Source organism: Salvelinus sp. IW2-2015, linkage group LG31, assembly GCF_002910315.2.
Source record: "Salvelinus sp. IW2-2015 linkage group LG31, ASM291031v2, whole genome shotgun sequence".
Classification (NCBI taxonomy): Eukaryota; Metazoa; Chordata; class Actinopteri; order Salmoniformes; family Salmonidae; genus Salvelinus; species Salvelinus sp. IW2-2015.
In genome coordinates, this window is record NC_036870.1 from 23,958,677 (window position 1) to 23,982,423 (window position 23,747).

Genomic DNA, 23,747 nt, shown 5'->3' on the forward strand with positions numbered 1-23,747 from the left:
TAAAAGAGGCCTGGCAGGGTCCGGGTATGAGGAGGCTTGGGCTGCTGTCCCGAGGGGGGGGGGGGTACAACTTAGTGTGGAGTGACGAAATACTGCTCTCCACCCACACTAGCACGCACACGCACACACAAGGTCCCATGGGGCTGGATGTTTTGGTGCTGGCCCTAGTAGCGACATATCTCTGGAGGTAATTCTGTTTTCTTTGTTTTAGATATGTTCTCTTCTCCAGGGTGAAGAAAGAGAAAACAGCATGTTAGAGGGGAAAAAGAGAGAAGAGATGAGGAGAGGAAATTAGAGGGGCGAAGATAATGAAGATAGAGAGATGAGAAGAAAAGGTAAAAGGGTAGAGGTGAGAGAAGAGGAGGATAGAGGTGGGTGGGAAAATATAGAAAGGTAGAGGGGTTTGGGGGATAGAGGGAGGAGAGAGAGACAGGGGAAACCGTAGAAATCCTTTTAAATTATCATTTAATATTCTACGGGGAAACTCTCTCCTCCCTATCACTTCCTAGCCTTTTCTATGTTGTTGTGTGTGTTGTGTGTATTGTGTGTGTGTGTGTGTGGTGTGTTGGGTGTGGTGTGTGTGTGTGTGTGTGTGTGTGTTTGTGTGTTGTGTGTGTGTGTGTCAGTGTGCATCAGCATCACCAGCTGTATTGCAATTAGCTGTGTCCCAGGGCGATGAGGCTGTATTTAGAAATCATTACAGAAGAGGAAGTCTTACCCCAAGGTAATGACAGTACACAGCAGGACCGTGTGTGTGTGTGTGTGTTTGTGTGTGTGTGTGTGTGTGTGTGTGTGTGTGACTTGTGCGCGTGTGTCTATACATGCATATGTGTATGTGTGGTGTCTGATATTCCTGCCTCTACCTCTCTCCACACTCCATTTGTTCTCTTCTCCTTTTCTCCTATCCCATTCGTCCATACCTCTCTCTTTCCAAGATTATCCCTCCCTTTAGACCATCTGAAGCTCCCACCTCCCTCCCCCGTCAAGTAGAGATGGTATCACCTGTCTTCATGCTCAGTGATGCAGAAGTATTGGAAGGTACCACGTATCACCTGCTTGTGGGTTTTGGAGTTGGCATTGCCTACTTTCAAGAAAAGATAGACAGTCTTTAATGATGTGTGTTTTTGTGTTTTATCTCTGTGTGTATATGTGTGGCTGTGTTTTTGCGCACATGGTGTGGATGTGGTGTTTTTTGCGCACATCATGAGTGTGTGTGTGTGTGTGTGTGTGTGTGTGTGTGTGTGTGTGTGTTGTGTGTGTGTGTGTGTGTGTGTGTGTGTTGCTATGTTGTGTGTGTGTGTGTGTGTGGCCATCACGCATGTTTAGGGTGTTGTGAACCTCCACCTGCTAAATCACTGGGGCTCAATGACCTTTCACATACACACAGCACTATTTGCATATCACTCAACATGAATCTGCTTGTTGTTTTAACAATAGTTTGTTTAACTTCGGTTGGTTTCAGTCATTTTTAACCCGGTAAGGTTGATGTCCGCGCCCCCGTGGAAATCTAATTAGCATAAGAAAAAAATCCCCATGAATATAATCCTGAGAGTTTCACCTTTGCACAGATTGGTCATATCTGTTGTTTTGCATTGGATGCATCTCAATCCCCCGCCTCCGCCTATGTCACACTTCCGCATCTGAGGTGAAAGGTGACAGAGCTAGACGGGTGTTTGACAGACCATGAGATACCTCGAAAATCGGTCTTCTCACAAACTTGTCTGTAGTGTCTGAACACTTTAGCCTACATACTATTATGACCCCTTTATGGAAAGATGAGACTGTCACGAAAACAATGCTCTCCGACCTCCACAATTGTCTTCGGACTTGTCTGAAGTCAGTACAGCTGATCTGCCAACTTCTGTCTGTAGTGTCGGAAAAGTTTGGGCTTCAAACTATTATGAGCCCTTGCGGAAAGGTGAGACTCACGAATACGTACAAGTCACTTGATTTGCTCTAGGGCACCCACAGGCCTCACAMGACTCGTCTGAAGGTCCCCCATTACCAATAAAATAATGGAATTATAGTATATATGGAGACTGTTTAGACCCCAAAATACAGTGTTAAATATATATATATATAAAAAATTAAAAAATATAACAAATGTTTTCTGATTTTTCTTATATCTCTCAGATATAGGACAGACAATTCGGAACAAACGTCCTTTAGGCTGTCTGTTGTTCCATGTAGTGAATATGTTATTCAATGTGTTTGTATGGGCTAATAGCAGTAAAGCCCAAAATACTTGTTCATAAAATAATTTTAATATATATATTTTTGTACACTTCAAGAGGTCTTAACATTCAAAATCAAATAGATAAAGGATCCTAGGTATGGCCTTCTTAAAATAATTCCATATCGTTTCGTAGACAGGACTTGAATGGGTTTAATGTCCGTAACCTAGAGTGGAAATATCAACTGAAAAGAAACTGAAAAATCTAAGGCAATTATTTTAAAACCAGTTTGTCATAATAGGTCTGACTAGGAAGGGCCGGAGGGAGAGAGGAAGGGAGAGAGAGAGGGGGGGGGAGAGGGAGGGAGAGAGAGGGAGAGAGAGAGACAGGGAGAGAGGGGGAGAGAGAGGGAGAGAGGGGGAGAAAGAGAGAGAGTTTCCATGTTCCGTTGCCAATAGGATCAACTGAAAAGCACTTGTCTCAAGAGCCTAGTTATTATGTGCTCTGCTTTTGATCTCATTGTGATGTGAAGTGACTCTTAAACACAAACACACAGACATGCAGGAAAACACACAGACATGCAGGCAAACACACAGACATGCAGGGATACACACAGACATGCAGGGATACACACAGACATGCAGGGATACACACAGACATGCCAATGCACCTTAGCACACATGCATCTACTCATGCCCCCTACCCCCAACCACACACACACACACATACAGTGCCTTCAGAAAGTATTCAGACCCCTTGACTTTTTCCACATTTTGTTATGTGGCTTATTTTAACTGTTATTAAATAAAAACAGGAATCTACACACAGTACCCCATAATGACAAAGCTAAAACAGTTTTTTATAAAAAATAAAAAACAGAAATACCTTATTTACATAAGTTTTCAGACACTTTACTATGAGACTCGAAATTGAGCTCAGGTGCATCCTGTTTCCATTGATCATCCTTGAGATTTTTCTACAACTTGATTGGAGTCCACCTTTGGTAAAGTCAATTGATTGGACATGATTTGGAAAGGCACACACATGTCTATATAAGGTCCCACAATTGACAGCGCATTTCAAAGCAAAAACCAAAGCAATGAGGTCGAAGGAATTGTCCGAAGAGCTCCGAGACAGGATTGTGTCAAGGCACAGATCTGGGGAAGGTTACCAAAATATGTCTGCAGCATTGAAAGTCGCCAAGAACACAGTGGCCTCCATCATTCCYAAATGGAAGAAGTTTGGAACCACCAAGTGTCAGGCGTGTGCGTACTTGTGGTGAAGTCAGGTGCAGGAGAGCAGAGAACTGTGAAAGGCGCACACTTTATTTCGGCAGGAGAGAGGTACAGACGGACGCAACTGCGTCAAAAACCTCCAGCTAACAAGGCAAAGTGTAAAGCGCACAAAACAGTCACAAAACATCAAATGTATAACCATACAAACAAGCTTTGTGAAAAAACACGGAAATAAAGAACGCTAGCCTAGTGCGTACAAACACGTAACACACAAACAATTTCACACAAAGACATGAGGGGGAACAGAGGAATAAATACATGTAGTGTGAATGGGGAATGAAAACCAGGTGTGAAAGGAACAAGACAAAACAAATGAATAAATAAAAAATGGAGCGCCGATGGCTAGAAAGCCGGTGACGTCGACCGCCGAACGCCGCCCGAACAAGGAGAGGAGCCGACTTCGGCGGAAGTCGTGACACCAAGACTCTTCCTAGAGCTGGCCGCCCGGCAAAACATATAAATCTGGGGAGGGGTGGTGACCAAGAACCCGATGGTCACTCTGACAGAGCTCCAGAGTTCCTCTGTGGAGATGGGAAAACYTTCCAGAAGGACAACCATCTCTGCAGCACTCCGACCAATCAGGCCTTTATGGYGGAGTGGCTAGACGGAAGCCACTCCTTATTAAAATGCACATGACAGCCCCCTTGGAGTTGGCCAAAAGGCACCTGAAGACTCTCAGACCATGAGAAACAAGATTATCTGGTCTAATGAAACCAAGATTGAACTCTTTGGCCTGAATGCCAAGTGTCACGTCTGGAGGAAACCTGGCACCATCCCTACGGTGAAGCATGGTGGTGGCAGCATCATGCTGTGGGGATGTTTTTTGGCAGAAGGGACTGTGAGACTAGTCAGGATTGAGGCAAAGGTGAGCGAAGCAAAGTACAGAGAGATCCTTGATGAAAAYCWKCTCYAGAGCGCTCAGGACCTCAGACTGTAGTGAAGGTTCACCTACCAACAGGATAATGACCATAAGCACACAGCCAAGACAATGCAGGAGTGGTCTCTGAATGTCCTTGAGTGGCCTAGCCAGAGCCCGGACTTGAACCYGATCGAACATCTCTGGAGAGACCTGAAAATAGCTGTGCAGCAACGCTCCCTATCATATCTGCCAGAGCATGAGAGCAGAAGAATGGAGAAGAATTCTTCTGCAGAGAAGAATGGGAGCAACTCCCCAAATAYACAGGTGTGTCAAGCTTGTAGCATCATACCCAAGAAGACTCGATGCTGTAATCGCTGCCAAAGGTGCGTCAACAAAGTACTGAGTAAAGGGTCTGAATATTTCAGTTTTCCCTTTCTCAAAACCTGTTTTTCTTTGTGGTTATCAGTTATTGTGTGTAGATTGATTAGGAAAATAACTATTTAATACATTTTAKAATAAGGCTGTAACATAACAAAATGTGGAAAAAGTCAAGTGGTCTGAATACTTTCCAAAGGCACTTTATACATTTATTCTACACACACGTCACATTTGCTGCTACCAGACTCTTATTATACTGCTCAATGTATACACTTTTTCCCCATCCCCTCCATCACCCCGTTCCCCAATACACAAATAAATATTGGACTATAAATTGTGYCCTTCTATATTATACTGATGCTAAAATGTTTATTGTATTCTACTGAGCCATTTACTTTATGTTCATATTCTTCTATTTTATKATTTATTATTGTTGTTGTATTGTCGAGAAGGAACCTGCAAGTAAGCATTTCGTTGGATGGTGTGTACCATGTGTATCCCGTACATACTACTAATGAAACTAGAAACTTGAAACATGAAACACACACAGACTCAAGCAAACCCACACACACACACTGTTGTGTGTGTGACTGCACTGCGACACTGGGTGAAACATTTGCTGTTGTCCCTCTAACAACATCCTTGGCTAAGTATYACACACCCAAAAACACACACATACGCTCACATTTGTCAACCAGTCTACTTGACACATTGCCTGCCTTGTAGGAATTTGCATCTCCTTGTAGGAATCTCGCTGTCTTGTAATATGGGTGGCTACTCTTCATCCTTCACTACAGGGCTGGGTTTCATTTCATCCTTCACTATAGGGCTGGGTTTCATTTCATCCTTCACTACAGGGCTGGGTTTCCTTGCATCGTTCACTACAGGGCTGGGTTTCCTTACATCGTTCACTACAGGGCTGGATTTCATTCCATCCTTCACTACAGGGTTGGGTTTCATTTTATGATTTAGTTCCGGGTGGGATTTCATTCCAAAAACCTGCTCCCTTCCCCTCGGCCATGGTACACTTTTCTCCCATCATCCCAGCTGTACTCCCTGTTCACACACGACTTCGTGGCTTTGCACGACTCCAACTCCATCATCTAGTTTGCTGACGACACCACAGTTATAGGCCTGACGAGTCAGACTATAGAGGGTATAAAATGTAATTTGGAACAACATGTAAAAGRCTGTTCATGATATTGTAAAGATACTGTACATAAATTGGCTATATTGTTGTATGGTTGAAATTAAAACTATTTTGCTTTGCCTTAAAATGTATTTCTTATAACCTAATGATTCTTTATTTTACAATTTAAACACATTTTGCATATTTTCTGCTTCCAGACATTTCACTACCTAGATTACATTCTTTATTGCAAATCCAACCCTTGTAATGTCCACACAAGGTATGTACAAAATCTGGTATAATGATTAGCCTCATATACATTATCTGATGGTATTGTTTTAAAATGAGAACATATAGCTCAACAAAATGTAAACAATGTGTGAGTTAAGCTATGCATTGCTAATGCCATCATACTATAGGCCAGTGGTTCCCAACTCTGGTCCTTGAATATCCCCAACGGTACGTATTTTTATTGTAGCCCCRGACAAGCACATCGGATTCAACATGTCAACTAATCATCAGGCCCTCAATTAGTTGAATTAGGTGCAGTATGTTTTTCCGGGGCTACAACAAAATGTGTGCTGTTTGAGGTACTCAAGGACTGGAGTGGGGAACCACTGTAGGCCTATGGCTGCATTGGGGTTGCATGCCATTATCACACTGCTGATATGCTGAAAAAATTGTGACAATCATATCAAATTAATTGTAGAGCTTAAAATGGAAAAAAAGGTAATGTTCATTTGAGAATACAACACAGAAACACACAGACAAATTAGAGACAGATCCCCTTCCCCTTAATTGTGATCCGTGATTAATCAACAYTGGCACTAGTTCATCTTGAATAGAGTTTTTAAGTTAACAATTAAACAAGTTTAAAGACTTCACTTCAAAGAAACCACTCTATTTCATATAGTTTCAAAGTGTACAAGTAAGCTTACTCATATATAAAGGTCAGACATCTTAGTAACAAGTAGGGTAGAAGTTGATACCAGAGGTGGCCAACATCACTCTGCTGATCCCTGATCTACTGGGGGAGCAGACTTCTGTTCCAGCCCCGCAATAGCACACTTGATTATCAACTAGTTAGTTTTGATACATTGAATCCGGTGTGTTAGTGCAGGGCTGGAACAGAAGCCTGCATACCCAGCAGGGTTGGCCTGCTCCAGTTGAAATATGTTTATACATTGTATGTGGCTTTTAAACTATATTTCTGTATACAAAATGTGTTAACATAGGTACACATAACCCATGCTAAACAAGGAGGTACTCATATTCTATTGGGACATTMGTTGGGACCTCTTCATCTGCAGATAGGGYTTCCCAGCTTTCTGAGGACAGAAAGCATCACCAAGAAATAGGCATTATACTTCAATTAGACAGCCCTGGATATTATGCTCCTTTATCTTTGTTCTCATATTTGTTCTTGCTAGGGACTTGAACTGGATAATTAGGTTGTTAGGAAAAGGTTTAAGGTTAGCTAAAATGCAACAAGAAGCGGCATCTATTATAGCCATGACCATGTGGACGATTAGAGGACTTCTACCAGACTGACTCTGGTCTTCCAACACGGCGCCTGGTGTGGTTGCTTGGCAATTTGTAATGCAACTGCAATCCCTCTATAGGGAGGAGGTAAGTGAACTGGCRTTGTGGTGTCATGACAACAAGCTCTCCCTCAACGTCAGGAAAACATAGGAGTTGATTGTTAACTTCAGGAAGCAGAGGAGGGAACATGCCCCAATCCACATCAATGGTACTGTAATAGAGAGAGTCACACGTTTTAAGTTCCTCTGTGTCCATATCACAGAGGACCACTATAGTCAATAGGTCGCAACAGGGTACATCACTGGGACCGTGCTCCAACCCATCCAGGACATCTACTCAAAACGGGGCCTGAGGAAGGCACACAGCACAGCAAATATTAGACCAGTGGTCACCAACCTTTTCTGAGTCAAGATCAATTTCTGAGTAAAAATGCATGCCGAGATCTACCACTCTGATTTTTTATTAACATGACTTAAAAAGTGTAAGCCTATGCAACATTAACCAATTAAAAACAGTACTGTATCAAAGAGGTTTGTGCAGTAAGCTATAGGCCCAACACATTATCACCACATACTGGCTTTGAATTTGAATTTACCTGCCAATGCATTGTTGTTTGGGACATTTAAAAAAATTATATTTCAAAGTTTGAGATAGGCTATGTGATCACACCGGTAAGGCTATGTGATCACACCGGTAAGGCTATGTGATCACACCGGTAATGCTATATGAATCACACCGGTAATGCTATATGATCACACCAGTAATGCAATATTGATCACACCGGTAATGCTATATGATCACACCGGTAATGCTATTGATCACACCGGTAATGACTATATTGATCACACCGGTAAGTTTTACTATAATGATCACACCAGTAATGCTATATGATCACACCAGTAATGCAATATGATCACACCGGTAATGCTATATGATCACACCGGTAAGGCTATATGATCACACCGGTAATGCTATATGATCACACCAGTAATGCTATATGATCACACCAGTAATGCAATATGATCACACCGGTAATGCTATATGATCACACCGGTAATGAAATATGATCACACCGGTAATAGATCCGTTGTTGTATTACTTGTGAGGCATAGCTGAGTGAGGATACATTAAAATAATTCACATTTTATTTTACTGGGCTGATGGTGCCTGCATCTGATGGTCAGTCTCAGCGGACTGAGAGTCCATCTCACAACATCCCTCCGCTCYCCCTTTCCTCCACTGACACTGACCAAAAAGGGACACCGTCTTCAAGCTGATGGCAAAAACTCAAGTCGCACCGCATTATTTCTGCCTCATGCACAAATTCATGTTGTTACTCCTATGAACAGAGAACGTGAAATATTCCTTGATATTAAAAAAGACCAAAGCTGCTAATAATAACAACAACTCAAGCCTTTAGATACACTTTCCTACTCATTCATTACTGMTGCAGTGCTTGTTGTAGCGCTGAGTGGAAATAGGAAGAACGCGCATTTTATGGCTTATAAAACTGTTGAATACAAAGTGTAGACAGTGCTGAGTAAGAACTTAAACATGAAGTCACTCATAAAAACAGCAGTTCTTTGCTGTATTCGTTGACAGTCTCTCTCTAGTCATGGTCTTAAAATTGTTTTAATCTCACAGTATCAATTTGGCCGTAGCTTTCTTTTATGCCTGCTAYGCTACTGAGCATTTTGAGCAATCTGATTGGCCAGTGGTAGCATAGTGCACTTGATTTCCTCTCCATGCCCACTGGGAAGGCGGAGTTTTTACCTTCAGACACATGAAATGGCAACAGTTTGCCTGCCTGGTGCGCAGGGCAGCTGAATTAGCTGCACCTACCATCAACAGCCCGAGACTAATAAAAAAAATTGGAACACAGGGTTTTATCGTTGGGTTTTTTACAGATATGTTTGGCGATCACTGTATTAGACTATAAATTGTGCCTTCCTTTATTATGATTATGCTAAAATGCTTATTCTATTCCACTAACATTTATTTTATCTTCATGTTCTTATTTTGTACTATTTATTATTGTTGTTGCATTGTTGAGAAGGAACCTGCAATTAGACATTTTGTTGGACAATGTACAGTCGTGGCCAAAAGTTTTGAGAATGACAGAAATATAAATTTTCACAAAGTTTGCTGCTTCAGTGTCTTTAGATATTTTTGACAGATGTTACTATGGAATAMTGAAGTATAATTACAAGCATTTCATAAGTGTCAAAGGCTTTTATTGACAATTACATGAAGYTGATGCAAAGAGTCAATATTTGCAATGTTGACCCTTCTTTTTCAAGACCTCTGCAATCTGCCCTGGCATGCTGTCAATTAACTTCTGGGCCACATCCTGACTGATGGCAGCCCAATCTTGCATAATCCATACTTGCAGTTTGTTAGAATTTGTGGGTTTTTGTTTGTCCACCCTCYTCTTGAGGATTGACCACAAGTTCTCAATGGGATAAAGGTCTGGGGAGTTTCCTGGCCATGGACCCAAAATATCGATGTTTTGTTCCCCGCACCACTTAGTTATCAATTTWGCCTTATGGCAAGGTGCTCCATCATGCTGGAAAAGGAATTGTTCGTCACCAAACTACTCCTGGATGGTTGGGAGAAGTTGCTCTCGGAGGATGTGTTGGTACCATTCTTTATTCATGGCTGTGTTCTTAGGCAAAATTGTGAGTGAGCCCACTCCCTTGGCTGAGAAGCAACCCCAAACATGATTTGTCTCAGGATGCTTTACTTTTGGCATGACACAGGACTGATGGTAGAGCTCACCTTGACTTCTCCGGACAAGCTTTTTTCCGGGTGCCTCAAACAATCGGAAAGGGGATTCATCAGAGAAAATGACTTTCCCCCAGTCCTCAGTAGTCCAATCCCTGTACCTTTTGCAGAATATCAGTCTGTCCCCGATGTTTTTCCTGGAGAGAAGTGGCTTCTTTGCTGCCCTTCTTGACACCAGGCCATCCTCCAAAAGTCTTYGCCTCACTGTGCATGCAGATGCACTCACACCTGCCTGCTGCCATTCCTGAGCAAGCTCTGTACTTGTGGTGCCCCGATCCCGCAGCTGAATCAACTTTAGGAGACGGTCCTGGCGCTTGCTGGACTTTCTTGTGCGCCCTGAAGCCTTCTTCACAACAATTGAACTGCTCTCCTTGAAGTTCTTGATGATCCGATAAAYGGTTGATTTAGGTGCAATCTTACTGGCAGCAATATCCTTGCCTGTGAAGCCCTTTTTGTGCAAAGCAATGATGATGGCACGTTTTTCCTTGCAGGTAACAATGGATGACAGAGGAAGAACAATGATTCCAAGCACCACCCTCCTTTTGAAGCTTCCAGTCTGTTATTCGAACTCAATCAGCATGACAGAGTGATCTAAAGCCTTGTCCTCATCAACACTCACACCTGTGTTAACGAGAGAATCACTGACATGATGTCAGCTGGTCCTTTTGTGGCAGGGCTGAAAAGCAGTGGAAATATTTTGGGGGGATTCAGTTAATTTGCATGGCAATTAATTGCAATTCATCTGATCACTCTTCATAACATTCTGGAGTATATGCAAATTGCCATCATACAAACTGAGGCAGCAGACTTTGTGAAAATTCATACTTGTGTCATTCTCAAAACTTTTGGCCACGACTGTATACCATGCGAATCCCATACATACGACTAATAAAACTTGAAAGGTAACATTACTTTCCTTAGACAGAAAGAGATGGTGTATCGATAGAGGACAATAATATTGCTGTGTATACCAGACATATTATGCTATACACACACACACACACACACACACACACACACACACCGTCTTGTACAACTAACCTTTTGTGGGGGGACACAGTTCTGTTCATTCAAAATCCTATTTTCCATAACCCCTAACCCTAAAACATACCCTTACCATAAACCTTAACTTTAACCTTAACCCGAAAACCTAACCCTAAACATATCCCTACCTCTTAACCCTAAAATTAACCCAAGCTCCTAACCCTAGACCTAATTTTGACCCTAACACTAATTATATCCTTACCCCTCTAGAAATAGCATTTGACCTTGTGAGGACTAAAAAAGGTCCCCAGTTGGTCAAATGTTTGTTTGTATACTATTCTTGTGGGGTCTTCTGGTCCCCACAAGTATAGTTAAACATGTCCATTTACACGCACACACACAGACACACCTCTATCTGACAGCAATACTGCAGTGTGCTTGTTATAGAGGACATGCTGACGCTTGTCGATCGATACTGACTCTCCCAACACAGCATCAGTCTGGAAGATGTGAGTGTGTGTGTGTGGGTGTGTGTGTGAGTGTGTGTGTGCACATGCACATGTGCGTGTGTGACTAAAACTTTAGAATAACTTGAAACTGTTATTGTGATGTGTTATATATATATATTTGATTGTGACCTTGTGGTGTATGGTGGTGTGTCGAGGTTTGTAACTACACTATATATACAAAAGTCTCTGGACACCCTTTCAAATTTGTGGATTTGGCCATTTCAGCCAAACCCGTTGCTGACAGGCACATGAAATCGAACACACAGCCATGCAATCTCTATAGACAGACATTGGCAGTAGAATGGCCTTACTGAAGAGCTCAGAGACTTTCAGTGTGGCACTGTCATATGATGACACTTTTCCAACAAGTCAATTTCTGCCCTGCTAGAGCTGCCCGGGTCAACTGTAAGTGCTGTTATTGTGAAGTGGAAACATCTAAGAGCAACAACAGCTTAGCCGCGAAGTGGTAGGCTACACAAGTTCACAGGACAGGACCACCGAATGCTGAAGCACGTAGCGGAAAAATCGTCTGTCCTCGATTGCAACACTTTCTACCGAGTTCCAAACTGCCTCTGGAAGCCATGTCAGCACAAGAACTGTCTGTCGGGAGCTTCATGAAATGGGTTTCCATGGCAGAGCAGCCGCACACAAAACTAAGATCACCATGCGCAATGCCAGGCGTCGGCTGGAGTGGTGTAAAGCTCACCGCCATTGTTCCCTGGAGCAGTGGAAATGCATTCTCTGGAGTGATGAATCAGTCCTACGGACGGATCTGGGTTTGGCGGATTCCAGGAATATATATATATATGTTTGTATATATATATAAAACATCAATATATATATAAAACATCAATAATTGTCAGGGGCTGTTTTTCATGGTTCTGGCTCGGCCCCTTAGTTCCAGTTAAGGGTAATGTTAACGCTACAGCATACAATGATATTCTAGACAATTCTGTGCTTCCAACTTTGTGGCAACAGTTTGGGGAAGGCCTTTTCCTGTTTCAGCATGACAATGCCCCAGTGCACAAATTGAGGTCCATACAGAAATGGTTTGTCGAGATTGGTGTAGAAGAACTTGACTGGCCTGCACAGAGCCCTGACCTCAAACCCATCGAACACCTTGGGCATGAATTTGAATGCAGACTTCGAGCAAGGTCTAATCGCCCAACATCAGTGTCCGACCTCACTAATACTCTTGTGGCTGAATGGAAGCAAGTCCCTGCAGCAATGTTCCGACATCTAGTGGAAAGCCTTCCCAGAAGAGTGGAGGCTGTTACAGCAGCAAAGGGGGGACCAACTCCATATTAATGCCTATGATTTTGGAATGAGATGTCTGACGAGACCTGGCTGGGTGTGAGTGTTTGTAACTGTGTGTGTTAAGAATGTAGATATTCAGCTTTTTATTAGGGATAATATAGACATTTTCCAACACCACTATTCTCTATGAATACTTTACTATCACATTAAAATGTACTACTACAACTGCAGAGGAGAAGACAGAGAGAAGACAGAGATATAGGGAAGTGAGAAAGGAGAGAGAGAGGGAGAGAGAGAGATGGGTAGGAAGTGAACATGAGGTAAATGAATAAATAGAGAAAGGAAGGTCGTAAAAAAGGAGAGAGAAACAGAAAGAATAAGAAAAGAGGTCTTAAATCCAAGCCTGGTAACTACTGGTGTGTGACAGTGGGCTGAGAATGGCTGATACCTTCATAAATCCCTTACTGTGTGTGTGTGTGTGTGTGTGTGTGTGTGTGTGTGTGTGGGGGGGTGCATGTAGAAAAGCCTGCATGGGTATTTTATTCACATATTTATCCTTTTATGTATTTATTAATGTGTGTGTCTGCATTGTAAAGCTTTATGGCTGGTGTAGGCAATAGCTGGAAAGTACATGGCTATGCATGCACAGATACTGATTTCTCTCTTCTCTCTCCATCCCTTTCTCTCTCTCACTCTCTTTCTCTCGCTCCCTTGAACTCTCTCAATCTCCCTCTTCATAATAATGGAGAAAAAATACTTACTTGCATGCAGACATGAAGACGTTCTAAAGAGCTGGTTGCCAGAGACATCAGTGATAACTCCATRCCATCCACACACACCCACCCACGCATGCATGCAAGCACACACACACACATGCACGCACACACATACACCCTCCTTTCTCTCATTACAGAGTGTGCTCTGTCAAGCATATCTGTCTGACCCCGGAGGTATCGATATCTGGGTAGGAAAGTTAGAGTACATCGTTGGGGATGGGTTGGCCCTTGAGGCCTTTAAGATGGCAGTGAGGGGAGAGGGAAGTGACACACACACGCACACGCACACACACACACAATACTGGAGCCTTTTGCGAACACCCCAAAGCGCTTATTGACCACAGAGAGAATGTCTATTAATCTGACAAAGGCTTAAAATCCTGTCACGGTGTGTGTGTGTGTGTGTGTGTGCGCGCAAGGGTGAGCGTATATATGTGTGCGTGTGTAAACCCTGGTTGTGGAGCAAGGCCTGGTGAATACACAAAAGCCAGGGCTCTGAAGTGGAGGTTAGAAGGCTCTGCCATTCTTTGGTTTGATTTTGGCAGAACACCACATGCACTGTCTGGAACATGAAGATGTTATCAGGTCCTGGGATCTGACACAAGCTGTGGTTTGGCATGGTGGGTTGAGGGGTTGAACTTCTTGGCTTTATCATTGGCTCCGTGAATAGGGCATGGCTTGGGCTTAGGGTTGTCAGGTTTGAAGCTGTGGAGCTCTGGCACTGTGAGTTTCTCTCTCTCTCTCTGCTATGGTAATAGGCTATGGTGTTTGGCTTTGTCCCTGGCTTTAGAGTAAGACTCTGGGCTGATGTTGACTCTGGGACAGGACTTTGTTGCCCTGGGACTCATAGCTCCTGTTAATCTCACTGTGATGTGGACTTAGGGATGTGAGAATTTGAAGAATCTAGCTGCATGAAGGGTTTTGTTGGTTTGGGACAGAGACAAACTGAGGAATGTTTTAGGTTTAGGAGTTGGCTTATTTTAATAGGCCATGGTTTAAGGATTGTATGTATGTATGTATGTGTGTGTGTGTGTGTGTGTGTGTGTGTGTGTGTGCGCGCGCACTGTGAGGTTTAGGTGCTCTTGCTTGTCTCTGCTACTGGAACCTGACTGTCTAAATGAGCCCAACTACAGTAGTCCTCATTACCCTTTCACTGGGATGTACGCACACACGCACACGAACACAAACAGACACCACACAGTCTTTGATGATGTGTATCAGTGGAGTCCAGTGGTTTGTGATGGTTTTGCCAGATAGCTCCCCTTGTGACCCGTGCTTCAGTGGTTGTTACCACGGTGGTACAGGCTAATGATGGTAGGCCCCCCCGCGTGTTTGGCAAGGCACATTACGTCCACTACAGATGCACTATGTCCAACTGCATAGCTGGAAGACTAATTTCTGTGCTGAAGTGTGTCTCTTGATTTTTAACATAGTTAAAGCAGGAATCTGCAGGTTGTTGGTTTTCAATGTGAATGAAAACAAGGGGGTTGAGCCCTGAGCCAACWTAGGCTGGCCTTCTGGGCAAGGTGTGTCTTTGCGTTAAATACCGCCTACTTCAATTACCCTGCTGTCATGGCCCTGGAGCTGCAGAGGAATCTCTCCAGCCAGAAACAAACACATAGCAGATGAAGCCAATAACTAGCTAAGTTGTTYGCAAATAAACAATTTTGAATTGATAGGTACTACTACGYTGTTGGAGCTAGGAACACAAGTATTTCGCTACACCCACAATAACATCTGCTAAATATGTGTATGTGACCAATAMMATTTGATTTCATTTCATTTGAATAAACTGTCCTTGTAGCAGGGAAAAAAGAAACAACCATCATTCTCAGGTCTTGGGTCTGAATTAACTCCATCCCGAAAGAGAAAAATAAGTGAGAAAAAGACTGCTCATGACCAATCCAGAACCTGGATAAACAACGGAATTACACTGAACAAAAATATAAATGCAACATGAAACAATTTCGAAGATTGTACTGAATTAGATTTAATATAAGGAAATCAGTCAATTGAAAAAAAACTGCATTAGGTACTAATCTATGGATTTCAAATGACTGGGAATACAAGTATGCATCTGCTAGTCATAAACACCTTAAAAATGAAGGTAGGGGCGTGGATCAGAAAACCAGTCAGTATCTGGTGTGACCACCATTGGCCTCATGCAGCACGACACATATGATTCGCATATAGTTGATCAGGCTGTTTATTGTGGCCTGTTGTTCCACTCCTCTTCAACGGCTGTGTGAAGTTGCTGGATTTTGGCGGGAACTGTAACACGCTGTCGTACTCGTCGACCCAAAGCATCCCAAACATGTTCAATGCATGACATGTCTGGTGAATGTGCAGGCCATGGAAGAACTGGGACATTTTTAGCTTCCAGGAAGTGTGTATAGATCCTTGCGACATGGGGCTGTGCATTATCATGCTGAAACATTTGGTGATGGCGGATGATGAATGGCATGACAATGGGCCTCAGGATCTTGTCATGGTATCTCTGTGCAGTCAAATTGCCATCGATAAAATGCAATTGTGTTTGCCTGCCCATACCATAACCCCAACGCTACCACGGGGCACTCTGTTCACAATGTTGACATTAGCAAACCGCTCGCACACACGACCCCAAACACACGGTCTGCCATTTGCCCGGTATCGTTGAAACCAGGATTCATCCGTGAACAGAACACTTSTCCAGYGTGCCAGTGGCCATAGAAGTTGAGCATTTGCCCACTGAAGTTGGTTACGATGACAAACTGCAGTCAGGTCAAGACCCTGGTGAGGATGATGAGCRGGTAGCCTAGTGGTTAGAGCGTTGGACTAGTAACCGGAAGGTTGCAAGATCAAATCCCCGAGCTGACAAGGTCAAAATCTGTCGTTCTGCCCCTGAACAAGGCAGTTAACCCACAGTTCCTAGGCTGTCATTGATAATAAGAATGTTCTTAACTGACTTGCCTAGTTAAATAAAGCTTATAAAGATGAGCYTCCCTGAGATAGTTTGTTCAGAAATTATTTGGTTGCGCAAACCCACAGTTTCATCAGCTGTCCAGGTGGCTGGTCTCAGACGGTCTCGCAGGTGAAGAAGCTKGATGTAAAGGACCTGGACTGGCATGGTTACACGTGGTGCAATTGGACGTACTGACAAAATCTGTAAAACAAGGTGGTTGAATTCATAAACGGTGCATAYGTTCTCACTATAATGTACTGATATTCCATCAATATTACGTTATCAAWTCAAAATCAATGTTTATTTGGCATATGCACAGGATACAGTGGGGTGTATATGAGAATTTTACATCGCATTGTATCATGTACTATTGAAGTAAGAATTTGTTTCATGTTTTCCAAATGTCAACCTATAATGTACAGGATAGCTTGGACCTTTTGGATGGAGGAAACAAAGTCAGCTATAGATGAGGAACATCCTAACCCCTTATCTACGCTACATGATGAGGAACATCCTAACCATAGATGAGGAACACCTACACTTTAAAGCTACTCCTACCATGATGAGGAACAATCCTAACCTTCAGCGTCGCTACGATGAGGAACATCGCTAACCCTTGCAGCTACACTACTGGATGAGGAACATCCGTAACCCTCGGTACAGCTAGCATGAATGAGGAACAATCCTACCCTTCAGATACACCTACATGATGGAACATCCTAAACCTTCAGATACTACTACCCATGATGAAGGAACATCCTAACCCTTCAGGCTTAACACACATACGATGAGGGCACATCCTTAACGGCCATTGGTCTTCATCAGAGAGAAACTGGAAGATACTCTGGCTTGGTTGGTAGTGGGACAGGAGGGACGGAAGTGAGTCTTGTGTGGGTTGTTGGTCACTGTGTGGGAAAACATGTAAAATAACAATGCAATGTCGTTATTCTGTATAACACCCCACGTATTCCTGTGCATTATGCCAAAGAGACATTGATTTTGTATTAGATATACGTAATATTGATGTGAATACTTGGGCTTAACAATGTAAGAAATAAACGATATAAAAACAAAATACTGGCATAGTTTCCTAGAGCGAGGCGACCCTTCTCATGGTCGGCAACGAAGATTCCTACCTAAGTGGGAACTCCCACCAGAAAACGACTGAATGAATGATTCCAGCGCGGTCATTCAAGTAAACAATGGCTCATCTGCATGACATATTGGTGGACTATGAGAACAAACACCAGTTCCTGTGGTATGTATAAGGACAACTGTTTTTCACGCCTTCGCTGTAGTCAACAGAGATTGAGGATGGGTGAATTGAATGGTTGCACATTCATAAAACCTGGTGGTGTAGTTCTCACTATACATTTAACTAAATATTTAAGCTTATTCATTAATTATTACATACTATACATACAGCCCAGGAAGAACTATTGGAGTATCAGAGCGATGGTTTAACTCTTACGACCCGGAATAACAACCTTGTCTGAGAAAGCAGATCCTTTGTACATTCAGATTGGAAATGCTCAACTACTTCAGGGCATTTGATCGTGATTCCAAGAGGCCGAACCATAACAACTTTGGCGGCATGAATCAGAGAGGTCGATGAAGTGCCTTCTGGGTCAGACTTCGGAAGGCGTGCATAACCACACGCCACCACTCCAAATATATTACTCGCCCAATGTCCAGTAGTTATACGATTAACAGGTAGAATCAATATTGAGACAAGGGGAATTGTTTTCCAGAGAGACACATCCGGGATGTAACATACTCTGTATTTTACGGAGAACTTTGCTCTCTCAGGATAGGTTTGTCGAAGCTGGTATAGTGCCACTAGAGAGTTCTTTTATGTGGTTGCTCTGAACAGAAAAATTAAACGTCTCTTTGAAGAATTAAGGGCTAGGGTGTGTAAATGCTACATGATTATACGACGCATGAGGTAAATCGTAACATATACAGAACTTTTGTGTTCACGCATGACCTAGGAATTCTCTCACATCAAATGCCGGACGCATTATATCTCCATAAAGCCGAATTCTGTCGGTTATTGTCACACGGCCCGTGTATATCCCCCTCAGCCGATGCCACGAATGGCCTCAAGGAACTTCACTGGAGCTCTATGAAAACGGAAAGGATATATCCTGAGGCTGCGATTTGTTGTAGAACTGAAGGATCTTTTTAAGAAAGGCAAATTGAGACAAAGATACAGCCATGATTGATTGTAGCACCTGCTGTGGGCAATACACTTGGATCACTGTTACATGGAAGTTAACAGGAAGTTGGAGTTAAACTTCCATGCATACAAGGCCGTCCCGCCGCTCCTTTGGCAAACTCTGACGCCGCCGGCTGAAACTTTTCACCAAATGTACTGTGTCTCCTCACGTCTTATGAGGCTTGTACAACGTCGAGAGAGGGTAATATGGTAGCGGGAGGTGACTCAAAAATAACCCTATATACCATCGTTGTGTTCTGATCCAGAATTGGACTATCCACACTCATCGGAAAAAGAACTCTTAGATGTGTGATGAATCACGACTCAGGACATGACAAGTCTTCACATTTTAACTTCCGTCTGCTCTCGCGGCTCCGATGTATTGCGGACTGGGGATATGTTCTAGCGCGGAAGGCAGCTAAGAGGAGACATAAATGTAATGGAGATTTTACTAGTGATCTAAGGATGTTCATGTGGGCGAGCCGTGAGTTTACTAGATAGCGCGAAGTGTTACTTGACGAGATTGGTATTGACGCCAGTTAGGGACAGACAGGCAGGTAGCTTATGGTTAGAGAGTGGGTTGGGCCAGTGCCCGAAAAGGTTGCTCTAACCCGAGCGCCAAAGAAAAAACTTAAATTCTGCCCCTGAACAGGCAGTTAACCCACTGAATTTCTTAGGGCTGTCATTGTACCAATAAGAATTTGTTCTTAACTGACTGTTCCCTAGTTAAATAAAGTCAAATAAATAAATAAAATAGTATAACTTACCAGTAACTAGAATATGGAATAGATGGAGCATTCGCTCATAAAACTGAAACTGAAAAGAGCGACATCACTGCATTCTACCCATGAGAAAGCTGAGTATGCTGAATACAGAAACAGTGCTGTTAATGGACCCTTCGCAAGGGCAATCAAGCACGCGAAAGTGTCGGTAATAGGGACAAAGTGGAAGTCGCAATTTAATGGCTCAGACACGAGACATATTGGCAGGGTCTACGAGGCAAATCATTGACGTACAAAAAGAAAATGCCAGGGCCATTCAAATGGACACTGATGGTCTTGCTTCCATCACAAACTAAACACATTCTCAGTGCCAGTTTGAGGATAATAGTGCCACTGATGCCATCACGCAACCAAGAGACTTTACGGGACTCCTCCGTCTCTGTCTGGACGCGTGAGTAGAGCATTTAAAGCGTGTTTAACCCTCGCTAAAGGCTTTCGGCTTAGACGGCCCACCTAGAGGACGTCGGTACAGACATACTGGGCCCATGTGGTTCTCACCAGAGAGAGAGGAGGGTAGGTACAGATATGCGCAGACCAGCTCAGCTGGTATGTTTACGGACATATATATCAATCTCTCCTTATTCCCAGTCATGCTGTCCCCAACATGGCCTTCAAGATGGTCAATTGAGGTTCCCTGTACCCAAGAAAAGGCAAAGGAAACTGAACTAAATTACTTCGCCCCGTAGCACTCACCTACTGTCCATCATAGAAGTGCTTTGAGAGAGTCACAGGATCATATCAAAACCCCATCCACTTACTGCCAACTAGACCCAACTTCAATGTTCATACTGCTCCAATAGGTCCACAAGACGATCAACATTACAATCACACTGCACACTGCCTACCCATCTGGAAAAGAGGAATACCTATGTAAGAATGCTGTTTCATTGACTACAGCTCAGCATTCAAACACCATAGTAACCCGTCCAAAACTCATCAAGCTTCGAGACCCTGGTCTCACCTACCGCCCTGTGCAACTGGGTACTGGACCTACGCTGACGAGCCCGCCCCAAGTGTGAGGTAGGTAACAACATCTCCATCCCGACAATCCTCAACACTGGGGCCCCACAAGGGTGCGTTCTGAGCCCTCTCCTGTTACTCCCTGTTCACCACAACTGGCCGTGGCCATGCAACACCTCCAACTCAATCAAGTTTGCAGATGACATAGGCTTGATTACAACAAACAACATCGATGCCTACAAGGGAGAGGTGAGGGCCCTCGGAGTGTGGTGTCAGGAAAATAACCTCACATGTACGCAAGTGTCAAGCAAAACAAAGGAGATGATTTGGTGGACTCAGGAAAACAGCAGAGGGAGCACCCCCCCTAATCCACATCGGACGGGACAGTAAGTGGAGAGGGTAGTACGTTTTAAAAGTGTCCTCGGCGTACACATCACGGACAAGCTGAATTGGTCCATCCCACACAGACAACGTGTGAAGAAGGCGCAGCAGCGCCCTCTTACCAACCTCAGAGGCTGAAGAATTTGGCTTGTCACCAAAGTACACAAATTTTTACAGATTGCACAATCGAGCAGGACCTGTCCGGCTGTATCACTGCCTGTAGGCAAACTGCTCCGCCCAATAACCGTAAGGCTCTCCAGGGGTATGAGGTCTGGCACAAAGCACATCACCGGGGCAAACTAACCTGCCTCCAAGACCACTACACCACCCGTTGTACATGGAAGGCCATAAAGTTCTATCAAGGACAACACGCACCTGAGCCACTGCCTGTTCACCCCGCTATCAATCAGGAGGCCGAGTCAGTACAGGTGCAACTCAAGCAGGGACTGAGAGAACTGAAAAACAGCTTCTATCTCAAGGCATTTAGCCCTGTTAAACAGCCACTACTACTAACATTGAGTGGCTGCTGCAACATTTACTGACTTCAACTCCCAGCCACTTTAATAATGGAAAAATTGATGTAACAAATGTATCACTAGCCCACTTAAGGAATGGCCACTTAAGATAGATGTTCACATACCTACCATTACTCATCATCATATGTATATACTGTACTCTATACCATCTACTGCATCTTGCCTATGCCGTTCTGTACCATCACTATTCATATATTTTTATGTACATATTCTTCATCCCTTTACACTTGTGTGTGTATAGGTAGTTGTTGTGGAATTGTTAGATTACTCGTTGGTTATTACTGCATTGTCGGAACTAGAAGCACAAGCATTTCGCTACACTCGCACTAACATATGCTAACCAGTTGTATGTGACAAATACAATTTGATTTGATTAGTCCTCTATTTTATGCAACACCCAAAGCCTGTGTGAAAGTATTTGCCCTCTTAAAGTCAATTACTGATTGTGCCACCTTTAGCTGCAATGACTAAAACGCTTCCTACCGTTGTTGATCAGTCTCTCACGTCACTGTGGGGGATTTTTGGCCCACTTTTGCATGCAGAACTGTTGTAACTCAGCAACATTTTGGGGTTTTCAAGCATGAACTGCTTGTTTCAAGTCCTGCCACAACATCTCAATTGGGATTAGGTCTGGACTTTGAATAGGCCATTCCCCCAAACAATGTTGCTTTTAGCCATTTTCAAATACAGTCGTGGCAAAGTTTTGAGAATGCCACAAATATGAATTTTCAGTCTGCTGCCTCAGTTTGTAGATGGCAATTTGCATATACTCCAGAATGTTATGAAGAGTGATCAGATGATTGCAATTAATTGCCATGCAAATTAACTGAATCCCCCAAAACAATTCCACTGCTTTTCAGCCCTGCCACAAAAGGACCAGCTGACATCATGTGAGTGATTCTCTCGTTAACACAGGTGTGAGTGTTGATGAGGACAAGGCTTTAGATCACTCTGTCATGCTGATTATTTCGAATAACAGACTGGAAGCTTCAAAAGGAGGGTGGTGCTTGGAATCATTGTTCTTCCTCTGTCAATTCATGGTTACCTGAAAGGAAACACGTGCCGTCATCATTGCTTTGCACAAAAAGGGCTTCACAGGCAAGGATATTGATTGCACCTAAATCAACCATTTATCGGATCATCAAGAACTTCAAGGAGAGCTGTTTAATGGTTGTGAAAAAGGCTTCAGGGCGCCCAAGAAAGTCCAGCAAGCGCCAGGACCGTCTCCTAAAGTTGATTCAGCTGCGGGATGGGCACCACAGTACAGAGCTTGCTCAGGAATGGCAGCAGCAGGTTGAGTGCATCTGCATGCACAGTGAGGCGAAGACTTTTGGAGGATGGCCTGGTGTCAAGAAGGGCAGCAAAGAAGCCACTTCTCTCCAGGAAAACATCGGGGACAGACTGATATTCTGCAAAAGGTACAGGGATTGGACTGCTGAGGACTGGGGGAAAGTCATTTTCTCTGATGAATCCCTTTCCGATTGTTTGGGGCATCTGGAAAAAAGCTTGTCCGGAGAAGTCAAGGTGAGCTCTACCATCAGTCTGTGTCATGCCAAAAGTAAAGCATCCTGAGACAATCATGTTTGGGGTTGCTTCTCAGCCAAGGGAGTGGGCTCATTCACAATTTTGCCTAAAGAACACAAGCCATGAATAAAGAATGCCAACACATCCTCCGAAAGCAACTTCTCCGAACCATCCAGGAACAGTTTGGTGATTAACAATGCCTTTTCCAGCATGATGGAGCACCTTGCCATAAGGCAAAAGTGATAACTAAGTGGGCGCGGGGAACAAAACATCGTTATTTTGGGTCCATGATCAGGAAACTCCACAGACCTTTATCCCATTGAGAACTTGTGGTCAATCCTCAAGAGGCGGGTGACCAACAAAAGCAACAAATTATGACAAATGCAAGCATTGATTATGCAAGAATGGCTGTGCCATCAGTCAGGATGAGGCCCAGAAGTTAATTGAACAGCATGCCAGGGCAGATTGCAGAGGTCTTGAAAAAGAAGGGTCAACACTGCAAATATTGACTCTTTGCATCAACTTAGTGTAGCTGAAGGGTTAGGATGTTCCTCATCATGTAGTGTAGCTGAAGGGTTAGAATGTTCCTCATCATGTAGTGTAGCTGAAGGGTTAGGATGTTCCCTGCCATCTGTAGTGTAGAGCTGAAGGGTTAGGAATGTTCCTCATCAATGTAGTGGAGATGAGAAGGTTAGGCTGTTCCTCAATCCCTGTA

General features: G+C 43.5%; 1 protein-coding gene across 1 annotated transcript in view; it reads left to right on the forward strand.

Annotated features, from left to right (window-relative positions):
• The window catches only part of adgrb2 (adhesion G protein-coupled receptor B2), a 290,937-nt gene that overhangs the window by 40,994 nt on the left and 226,196 nt on the right, over window positions 1–23,747 (forward strand).